This window comes from Macrobrachium rosenbergii, chromosome 1 (assembly GCF_040412425.1).
Source record: "Macrobrachium rosenbergii isolate ZJJX-2024 chromosome 1, ASM4041242v1, whole genome shotgun sequence".
NCBI classification, from domain to species: Eukaryota; Metazoa; Arthropoda; class Malacostraca; order Decapoda; family Palaemonidae; genus Macrobrachium; species Macrobrachium rosenbergii.
The window spans coordinates 18,504,099-18,516,598 of NC_089741.1; the positions used below are offsets into that span (position 1 = coordinate 18,504,099).

The following is a 12,500-nucleotide window of genomic DNA, read 5'->3' on the forward strand; positions in this document are numbered from 1 at the left end:
TTACTCACATACATAATTGTGGATTTTAATATATATATATATATATATATATATATATATATATATATATATATATATATAATTTAGAATATCAAATAATTATCAGTATCCATATTTTATGGTGTATGAAATGAAGTTTATACTCTCCATTATGTGTAATCAACTCGATGAAAATTGTAACGCGATAATTTAATGTTTTTTTTTCATTTATGGTTATCAAACGATATGTTTCATCACTTGATTTCTTGGTAATAGAAGAAAATTGGCTAAAACGTAAACAGAGAGATATATATGTATATATTCTTTGTTCACTCAAACTGAGCCGTGGATTTCTTCAGACCACCATTTCGAGACTTACGGATTCGTCCTTTTTTTTTCTTTTCTTTTTTAAATAAGTGTGATTTCTTTCTTTTGTATTTCCCTTTATTTCCTGTTACTTCTTCCTAATGAACACCTTAATATTCTTTGGAAGCTCGAATTTCTAGTCAATGGCCCCTGTGGGCTTGTTCCATGTAAGGTTCATCTTCTGAATATAATAATAATAATAATAATAATAATAATAATAATAATAATAATAATAATAAAAGCTAATTACGATTTTGCCCATACTTCATATTGCATTGTTCACAGGTTGTCAGTGACAGATCATTATCATTATTTTTCCCTTACTGATAGGAGAAATTTCTAAAGGTCATTACGCGGCTTTGCCAAAACACCGCGAAGCAAATACTTATAATTAAAAAAAATCTGAAAATTTAAGAACTTATGATATGATGTCCGCAATGTCGACGCAGACCATAATCTAAGTAATACAATATATTCTTTCATTTGATGGATTCCACCTTAGCCAAGACCTATGATTTTATGTATGTCATTTTACGTTACTTCATTTTACGTAAAATGTAAGTTCCTTTATTGTGATCGTCTATATTTACGTACCGATAGTTAGGTACTTGTAAATTTAAGAACCATTTAGCGTAACACTGATAAAGCGCCAAGACTGATATTATTATTATTATTATTATTATTATTATTATTATTATTATTATTATTATTATTATTATTATTATTATTATTGGTTAAAAAGTTCACATAAATATGCAAATTGTATTTTAGCCAAATCGTAAATTGGTCTCTCTATTCCAAGAGCTATATTTAGCGTTTCAGTCATATATATATATATATATATATATATATATATATATATATATATATATATATATATATATATATATATATACATATATATATATATATATATATACACATACATATATATATATATATGGTAATGTGGACTTTTAATTCGTTTTATGATCAATTTAATGTGATTTTTGTTATTATTAGTATTATTATTATCATCGAAATGTTAATTCTCTGACAAAGAATGTCTTAAGATTGTTACTACCTTGGTTAAAAGCATGTTCTTCACGCTACTTCCTCAGGTTAATGTAGAATAGTGAAGGTAATTTCTTATAATAATCAAACCATGTTATCCGTAACTGGATTGTTGGTGTAAATAGCTAATAAGTCTTCATGACAAGAATTTATTCAAATTAATCCGTTATTTGATCTCATTACCGTTTCTAAATAAAGCGATTGAAAATAATTGGTGTTGCGTAATATTTATTCGTACCCTCTCTCTCTCTCTCTCTCTCTCTCTCTCTCTCTCTCTCTCTCTCTCTCTCTCTCTCTCCCCTGACAGCACGAAGTCTGTGTCATGTTAATGACGGTAGAATAAAGTATAAGTTCTGAACTAAGCCAAGGCCGGAAGTCGAAGGAAAACGAACACTCGTTGCTTAGCGGAAAAATTCCGCTTGCCTGCTGAAGTGCGCTATAAATCTTGATCAAGTTCCTTTCACAGCATGACCAGCTTTTTAGAGGAGTGGTATTATAGCACAGAAGTTATTTTTCCACTTCCTTTGGAGTTTCAATCTTCGTCAAGGACTTCTCAGACTAACAGCTTACTTTAAATCGATAAGCAGAATCCATTTTCTTAACATTTGTGATTGAACCGATGGCACACAATTACGATGTGGCGACGTATAGATGCTGATGATAGAACGTGATGAAGTTTCTAAAACATGTGTTAAAAATCTCACAGTTGTATGAATATGATATGTATTTCCCCTCAGGAATCAATTAAAAGTGAAAATGAATGACTACACATACACAGAAGGACAAACTGTCCCAATTAACGAAGGTAACGAGATTAACGAGTCAAGGGTGTTGGTATACCGCAGGTAGGGTACTTAGTACTTACTCTATTCTCTGAAGCGTAATCAGCAGCGAACTTCTTCGTATAAATGACAGTTGGAAGAAGACACTGTTAGTGTACGGTTCGTTCAGAGGATGGTGATCTGCATGTGAGTAAAAACGTTACATTTGTAAGAACATTTCGGCTAATTAAATGTGAGTTTCCAGCCATCGAGGAGATTATTCGTACTATAAGAGCACTTGATTACATTACCAAAATCTGTCTACGATGCCTAGACAGGTTGAACAAGGGGGAGGGGGCAGGGGATAAATTGTAATTTCTAGCAGGCTAGTAAAGACCGTATCCTCACGTTAAAAAGGTAATGTGTTATGACACATACTAAATACTCTGATTAGCATATACCGTTTTAAGATAATTTTCTCATTCAAAGAGTTACAGCAACAAGTATCCTATAAAATCAGACGCTTAAAAATGAAATTACTAACAATATAAGCAGTTTCAAAATAACTGAGTGCAAAAACCAGTAAGACGGACAACGTGATTCCCCTTTACTATTTAACAAATAATAAGTGAAAAAGTTAACCTAACATTGAACAATAACGACGCCGACTTTCAGTTTTGACATTCCGCGGCTCAGAAATGTATGGGACATAAGTCTAGTCAGCAGAAACTTAAAAATCGAGGTCTCTTGTTGAAGATAGTCGATCATTTTAGTGACCTAACTATTCACGGTATCCACTTCTGCAGAGGAATTCTCGAGGCAAGCCTTTTACAACTTCAGTTTGGACAAAGTTACACTGTCATTATTTTTTATATGTAAATATTCGTGTGATGATTAGCTTTAACAAAACTACGCTTGTTATTATGCATAACTTGTTCGTTTGCTAGTTTTCTCAAGGCTCGCCCAGATGGAGTTTTTTTTTTATGTTGTCTATGTTTAAGTGTTGTCCTTGCATTTGAAAAATGTTCATATTTACGTGATCAGCTGGCAAAGGCAAGCTGCTTAACATAATAAGTGGCCACTGTTCTTCGTTGTCTGCTAGTAAGAATAAGATTTTCATTTAAGGCTTTAATGCAAGCTACTCTGCCTTGATGCACGTACCTGGTCACTACAGTCAGTTCACTTGTACTTTTATCTCGCAAAGTAACACATGTGAATTTTTTTTTATGTTAATTAGCGATGTTTATAAATGTCAACACAATGGTCTTTTGGAGTTCACCAATAGCAACGTGTTAGACTAAAGTTTGCAGCGTGATATTTATGAAGTTGCTGGTTTGGACTAGCCAGAGATCCTTTTCATCCCCCACTCTCTCTCTCTCTCTCTCTCTCTCTCTCTCTCTCTCTCTCTCTCTCACACACACACACACACACACACACACACACACACACACACACACACACACACACACACACACACACCAGTCGCTGTCACATTTCCTAATTTAAGGGCTGAATCGTGAAAGAAACACTTGCGCAGAAAACTTACAACATTAGCTACCGCATACTCACAAATTCTCATCAGCAGTGCGTCGACACCCGCCCCCTCCCCTGTACAAGGCATCACTCTCTCTCTCTTTATACAGATAGACAGATAGAGAGAGATAGGTGTAATATATATGTGGTGACAGAAGTCTTCTTTGGGCCTGTATTACAAAGAATCCATTGTACCCCTGCTGAACTGAGCAGCGACTTGGGTACATCATAGTCAGTCGAATGTTGTGGTTAACAGTCAGGGTTTAGAAAAGGTACTTGGCTAGCAACCTCATCCCAAAAGATTTCCCGAGGACTGGAGGGATAACACCCTCTAGTTGATGGAGCCACCTCAGGGAAAAGCCGCATTAAGGGGAAAATGTGTACAATACGGTATATATTTTTCACATTTCTCTTGGTGGACTGTTGTAGGCAGTAGGAATCAAACCAGGAACCTAGCTAACACAAGCAAATACTCAACCATTGAGCTACACCAATGCCTCCTCACGTATGCATGTAGGCATATATATATTGTATGTATATATATATATATATATATATATATATATATATATATATATATATATTATATATATATATATATATATATATATATATATAGGGGAGAATATATATATATATATTATATATATATATATATATATATATATATATATATATATATATATAGGGAGAATATATATATATATTATATATATATATATATATATATATATATAGGGAGAATATATATAATATATATATATATATATATATATATATATATATATATATATATATATATATGTGTGTGTGTGTGTGTGTGTGTGTGTAACTGAATCACGAAAATATGGAACGTGATGAATATATAAATAAAGATAAAATCCACGAAGGAAACGGAAACACTGGAGTGCTGCGAGGCCTTTCGACGCTAGGTCCTTTACTTAGCAGACTCATATATATATATATATATATATATATATATATATATATATATATATATATATATATTATATACATACATATAGTGTGTATGTGTGAGGAGAAATAGACTTGTTGGCACGCAGTTATTCTTATGATTTTTAAGATACTCGTACAGTATTTGGTCATAGGCAAGTCGCTTATGTCTGTTACTAACGGTGAACATAAAAATTCATGGGTCTGTAAGGCGAGTGAACTAGTATTCTTATGTGACTAGTCATATGGCCTTAGAGACTGACTGACATATTTTTCGATAATATGATACGTCATTCAGTAGTGGGATCAATTTTATCCTTTATCAATACACGAAGGTATTTCCAGGCGCCTTCTCAGGTTGTAATAACGGTTTAGTTGGCCTTGTAAGAGTTGTGGGCAATTGCATGAGAGATCTTGTCAGTAGTTGTTCGTAAAACTAATTTAATTAAAGTTAACCTAAATGTGCAATGTTATTTGCCCTGGATCGGAATAGGGAACATTCTCGCAGTTACACGTAAGCGGCTTGTAAAGACAGAAAACTGTAGCGGTAAGGTGTTCATTTTCCTTTATAATGGTGGAAGGGAAAGCTTTCTTTAAGAACCGTTATTTTCTCTCTGCGAGGAGGGAGAGACTATGGGAGAGAATGACTCTAAATAGTTAGAAGTTGACGGGGAAGGGATTTGAGTCATAAATAGTGCTTCTTCTCTCTCTCTCTCTCTCTCTCTCTCTCTCTCTCTCTGTTGTACGTAGTGCTGAAAGGAGTCTTGAGAGAAATACAGAAAATGTGGAAATGGTTGAATAATAAAAATAAAATAATTGTCTTTGAGCGTATGGGTATTGATCCTTAACACTGTACATACACTGTCCGGTACCTCCTCCACCGTACAACAACGGCCAACCCATCTCCCCCCATTCAACCCTTCCTTCATCCGGAGCAAACAGCCGCCCCTCTCCCATAGAGGGGGAATGGTTTGCTTTGTGGGTTAGACAGGGGTAGTGCGGTTGGATTTCATTTTTTTTTTCTTTTTTTTTTTTAATCATCTGTTTTGACTGAAATGTTTTCATCATATTCCCGGTTTACCTTATGGTCGGGGGCACTAAATATTGACCCGCCTGTGTCTTTGTCTGCCGGCCCACTTTTTTTTTTCTTTTACAGCGCTATAACTCTGGAATTATACGAGGTAAATCATTCATACTTTAGGATGCATATACGACTAATGATGGCCATTGTGCAGAGTGGGGTCGAGGTCACACTTAGAGAGGTCGAAGGTCGAATGGTAATTTGCCACCAGCTGAAGCATCGTGTTTCACAAACAACTCTTATTATTGAAATGCCTCTGTCCACATTTCCACTCTCTTCCCTTCGTAAATTAGATATGCGTCTATTCATGACTTTCGAGATGACACTACAACAGCGATTGGCGTTACTGCTAATATCTGAAATAAACAGCAGATGCTTTCAAATTGGGTTGTCTGTTGGTGAAATTTGACTTAGTCTAATCTCCTTGCAGGGGGAACAGACTCAAATCCTGAACCACGTGCGCTAGACAATTATTGCGTCAGCTTTGGTCATTTCGACAGTGAATCATGCCCGTGCCTTAATACGTTCCTGAGACTTATTTTTCCCTATCACGAACATCGGATTCCAAGACGTTTGGTACTTCATTATTATTATTATTATTATTATTATTATTATTATTATTATTATCGGCAAAGTTCACTATATTATTAGCTGGTCGTTATGATAATCATTTGCTTCCAATGGATTACCTATAAATTTGTAAGGTGTTTATACATAGTATGCTGAATGAATACCAAATACAGCCAAGTACCACCTTCTGCTACGTGTATGAATTGTTTACACTCGTCGAATGAAAACTGTAGCCTTAATTGTGTGAACATAGATGGTTAGCTATCCAGACAAGATGATAGCAGAAAACAACTATAGTTCTAAACTTATTTTATCACATATTGAAAAGTTCACATGTTATTATTCTAATTATTTTAAACCATTTTATCACATTGCAAAGTTCACATGTTATTATTCTAATTATTTTAAACCATTTTATCACATATTGCAAAGTTCACATGTTATTATTCTAATTATTTTAAAAACTAGCTCTCTCTCTCTCTCTCTCTCTCTCTCTCTCTCTCTCTCTCTCTCTCTCTCTCTCTGCTTCTTTTGTCCGAACCGGTACGTATTTAGCAGTATATAAATAAAAAAAAAAGGAGTTAACAGAATTTTGTAGATTTAGATCTAAAAATACTTATTTACATCGTGTGAAGACGAACATAATTTTCTCATACGTTCCTAGAACGTTTTGTGCGTGTGTGTGTGTGTGTGTGTGTGTGTGTGTGTATGTGTGTATGTGTTTGTGTGTGATATTTGCATCAGAAAATTGTGTGAAGGTTGTCATATGTATATCAGTGCTCTAGGAGAAAGAAATCTCTCTAATCAGCACATTAAATTTCAAATTGACAAGATGAAACATTTTTTGTATATATCAATTTCTAACCTTATATATTTGATCGCCAGCATCAAGCATCACGGGACTGAGGTATAAAATGAAAAGTTCCCAGGTAAAAGATTCGTAACACTCGAGTATAAAAAGGGGAAGTAAAAAGCTCCACTAGAAACAGGACTTCATTCCCTTCTAATGAAAACTAGAGGAAGTCAGCACTTGGCTCTTCAGTAGTAGTACCAAGTGTCAGTGGCAGTTGGTAAACATTGCGGAAATGAGGTAATTTTAACTGACTACCTGCGTTCGATTCCTGTTGTTATTGAAGCCCTTTATTTAAACGTGTTGTGGATGAGGAATGTGAAGTGAGTATGATTTTTATTATAAGGAGAAAATATCATCATCCAATATAATGATGGTTTTGCAGGGACGTGAAAAAAATTCAGCTGTACGGCGTTTAGTCAACAATTATTTTTAACAGACTTCACAGACCAATTGTGTTTGCTGGCGAGCAGGGCAATTATACTGACACAGTATACTGAAACATTGAGGCAAAAGATTATACTACAGTAAAGTACAGTAAGGAACCTTATTTCTAAACGTAGACAAAAAAGGCAATGTTTAAACGTTACCGTAACATTGTGTTTCCGTTCGTCAATATATGCCTTTTACTTTGCATTGTAAATTTAACCCTCACTTAATTTAGACGAATGTGCTGAAGCATCAATAATATTGCTTTCCCCGAACACTTCAGCTGCAGGAGATAACAACTACCCCCGCCCCTTTGCAAGTGGCTAGCTATCAACACATTATTGAACGCCAAGGGCACGGTGAATGTCAATAACCGAACAAATAATAAAAAAAAATCTTGTGTAAGCAACTGTACCTGGTAATTTGTAAGCTTTGGTTTCGTAGATAAAGTGGAAGAGGCATGGGGGCTAGCAACCTCATCCCGAAAGGCTTGTGCCACCAGGAACAAATTCCTTTACATGAAATCGTGTATATATAATATATATGTACATATATATATATATATATATATATATATATATATATATTATATACATATAATATATATATAATATATATATGTATGTATGTATACATATGTAAAATATGTACACTATATACTGTATATAATTCTCAAAACCTCAGTTAGCTTTATTTATGCTCTCATTCTCATTCTCTTGTGCACATTTGGAACAATGATAAAAATTCGTCAGGAATCACAAATACGTGATTAAAACTTCTGGAAATGAACCGCTCGAGAAGGCTAAGGTAATAAATATTTAAAAGAAAAATTACCTGGCTGACCGCAATGAATTTCATCTTTTAAACGATAACAACAACAACAACAACAACAATAATAATAATAATAATAATAATAATAATAATAATAATAATAATAAGCTGTAGCTTCGAGATAATTTTGGGCAAACAAAGATGACAAAATCACAATACTTTGGCATAATGTTATTCAATTTATTCAAACGTTGGTATCGTATTCATATTTGTGATGAATATTTACCATTGTTTCGAGAGAAATTATTTTTTAAATGAAAACTTTATTTTTGTGTCGAAAACTATTAAAGTGTCCGAAGTGAATGTAAGATTGTTCAGTTTCAACGAGATTCATTTTCATTTCAACAGCCACAGGATGAATGCGGTATTGTTTCTCTCTCTCTCTCTCTCTCTCTCTCTCTCTCTCTCTCTCTCTCTCTCTCTCTGAAGCCACTTCCCATCAGGGAAAACGGTGTATTGGTTACAAAATATACACTGTATTGTTGTTGCAACGGGATTGTGCGCTTCTAGCTTAGTGCATTACTGCAACTTTTTTCTGTTTAAAATATGTTTTTGTTTTACAGTTTCAAATATCTTTTTTTTTTTTTACTATTGTTTAAAATGTCTGTGGGTTGAATGTTTCAGGGGTCCACGTCGGGCTACTTACGCCCTTTAACACCGTACCCGGCTTTCGGGCAGCCTATGGGCAAAAGCCTGTACTGACATAAGGCTGTCTTTATCCAAACCAGCCTACCATTCTATCCCGTAGGAGGGGTAGTGTCGTCAGTGCACCTCACGCGGTGCACTGTAGGCATTACCTAAGGTTCTTTACAGCTTCCCTCCGGCCCCCACTTGCAACCCCTTTCATTCCTTTTACTGTAACTCCGTTCATATTCTTCTTCCACCTTACTTTCCACCCTCTCCTAACAGTTGTTTCTTAGTGTAACTGCGAGGTTTTCCTCCTGTTAAACCTTTCAAACCTCTTGGCTCTCAATTTCCAGTTCGGCGCTGAATGACCTCATAGGTCCCAGCCCTTGGCCTTTAGCCTAAATTTTATATTCCATTCCATTCCTACCATTCTAACCATATACATTACTTGAAAAATCGATAGGGGCCGCCTGATAGGCCTAATGACGATCGATATGAGGTTTCCAAAAATAGACGGAAGATGGACGGATGGAATCTTTCTCTTGCTCCATATTTTTCTTCGCAGTTGTCTTTCAGAGAGAGAGAGAGAGAGAGAGAGAGAGAGAGAGAGAGAGAGAGAGAGAGAGAGAGAGAACTCTGGATGGTTTACGCAGGATGTGTAAGGCTTACCTGATCAAGCCCCTCCGTTTTTAGTCTGATAATTATGATGGGATACATATTGACGAAGTATATCACTCACATTGGTCGTTTCCTTCCCTCTCTTTACCCACAACAGCCAACTAACAGCCAGATTTTATAGTTCACTGCTTAGCGGTGTGATGAATTTTAAAGGAAACTCCTATACTGTTCGTCGCCCAGATCTGGGATCGAACGCAGGTCCCCAAGGAGAGAGAGAGAGAGAGAGAGAGAGAGACGGACACTTGAGTGCTGAACCTAAACTTGATAACTCCCCATTGTCAAAAATGGCATCGGAGGGCATATATTATGTTTGGGCAATATGCGTATACTCATTTGGGTATCTCAAAATTAATTATTAATTAATGTCCATTGATCCCATCCGCCAGTCGAGTTTTTCTCTCGTTGCCTGAGCAGAAGGGAACAGATTCCCTGGAATGTTGAAACAGATTTGCATAAGGTTATTAACAGCTCATTGCCAGGTGTCGACGGGCTTATTATTAGGTAGTATTATTTCCAAAGTCATTCCATAGGGAAAGGTTAAAGGTGGAACCTGCTTGGAACCGTTCAGGTGTACTGCAGTTTTCTCGTATTTGTCTGAGACTCCCATTTCTGTTTTCAGGATGCATTGAACAGGCTGGGGAAGTATTGAAGTTCTCTCCTTTTTTTTTTTTTTATTAAATCCCATTTTCTTTGTTTAAAATACTTGGATTATATTTTGTTATACATTTGTGCTCTACTTGATCAGGCATACCGTTGCTTTGAAAGTAAAAAGCCACAGGTGTTTTAAACACTCGTGTCATATAACTACAGCGCTTGATCAGCAGTTAAGTACACAGCAGTTGCCGGTTACCTTGCCAACTTTTGTGCATCTATTAAGCAGTTCCACGAATAACAGGTGTTTGTGATTTTGGTGCATGCAGTGTTTTCTTCTATTGACTAATTGATTCTGAATTAGAAGCCGAAGTTGCCACGAATTACTCTTGCAAACCAGTGGGTAGACCAGGAGTTGCGGGAGAAGTCCACGTTTTCGGGATTTTCCATCATGGCTGGATTGAAATTGCCCAAGGCAATTTGGCAAGCGGGAGTTGGGGTGGGGACTGAGACGAGCATTTACAGTGATTATACATTTTCTATCTGGATTTCCCATTTTTTATAACGTCTTGGAATGCAGTCGCTTCACAGTGGTTACGGGAACTTGGGTTAGATGGAGTTAACCGGTTTCCCGATGAATGAGAAGGGGAAATTGGCTTTGAAAAAAAAAATGGGTCACACTAGGCTCTCTTCTATACGCTTCATCTTGTTAGCTGAGGTCTTAGGTGCTCGAAAGGCCATACATCTATCCATATAATTCCTCCATTTCTAATGGGCTATTTTACATGTCCAAGTCTTTCTTTTCTCTTTCTTTGTACCTAATCATCCTACTCAAAATATTGTTGAGTTTCAATGATCCTGTGTTTGTCTTTAAATTTTGGTATTTTATTTTCTTTATTTTTTTTTTGCATCAAATACTTACCGGCATATTTGTGCAAGGTACAATAAATTGCAAGCCGTATCACTGGGTGGCAATAGATAATTCACAAATTCATCTTAATTTACAAGTAAATTCTACATATTTCAGTCATGGCATCAATTTTTATCTTCTGGTAGTTGGAAACTCGACGTGCCAGCCTTTCAGGTGTGTCTTGTTCATTTAACTGTGGTGTCGATTCCGCTACCTGCTACAGGTGGGCCATCTCAGGTGGCAAATTTAATTGTCCTCCTGGGTGGTAGTTGGTTTGAATTAAGCCGGACTTATGCCTTCACGGTCTCTTGCTCTAAGCGTGATAAGAGGTGGAAGAGAGTTGGGGGCCTGGTGTGGACCTCTGAACTCAGCCCATTCAACGGAGGATGGTGGCCGAATAACCAGTGTTATGAAGTCTTTGGCGGTGCCATAACCATACTATGACCTTCCACAGCCTTGGGCTTAAATATCCTTGCTTGAGGTTACGCGTTAACATCCTTTTTCTTGCCATAAACCCTTGATTTCCCACAGGAGGGTAGTGCCGCCGGTGCACCTCACGTGGTGCACTGTAGGCATTATTACTTAAGGTTCTTTGCAGCGTCCCTCCGGCCCTTGGTTGTAACTACTTTCATTCCTCTTACTGTACCTCCATTCATATTCTCTTAATCCGTCTTGCTATCCATCGTCTCCTAATAGTTGTTTCCTCGGGCAACTGCAAGTTTTTCCTCTTGTTACACCTTTCAGACCTCTCTACTCTTTCCCTTTCAACGCTGAATGGCCTCATGGGCTCCAACGCTTGACCTTTGGCCTAAATTCTACATTCCATTCCTTTCCTAAAAATTCTATTAATGTTTTGCTCATATTCACTTGAACAGTTAATCATTCATTCATTCGTTCGTGTACATAGCTTGACTCTCGTCTTTATTCTGGTGTGTCGTCTCTACGCTGGCAATCATTATTATTATTGGAGACTTAAATTTCATCAAATTTTAGTGCTAAGCCTGTTTGCTGATTCTTGCTTCTTTGCGTTACTTTGCCTTTTGACGGTATCGAAAGTTTCAACAGCATTACGGTGTTTAGTCTGCTTTTCTTTTCATGGTGACTAATCCACTTTCCCGTAACCGTCTAAGTAGAGCTTTCCTTTTAATTTCAGTTATTATTAATCTTATACCTCGTGTATTTATATATAGATGTGTATATACACATATATGTAATATTATACATATATATATATATATATATATATATATATATATATATATATATATATATATATATATATATATA

The 12,500-nt window shown here is 36.0% G+C and overlaps 1 long non-coding RNA gene across 2 annotated transcripts in view; it reads left to right on the top strand.

Annotated features, from left to right (window-relative positions):
• Positions 1-1,289: 1,289 nt before the first annotated feature.
• LOC136839487 (uncharacterized) overlaps positions 1,290-12,500 on the top strand; it is a 33,065-nt gene continuing 21,854 nt past the window's right edge. The window contains exon 1 of one of the 2 annotated variants that reach the window (XR_010853358.1): positions 1,290-2,366. This is a non-coding gene — a long non-coding RNA (uncharacterized lncRNA). The remainder of the gene's footprint in view (positions 2,367-12,500) is intronic. The other variant, XR_010853359.1, reaches the window with a different exon arrangement.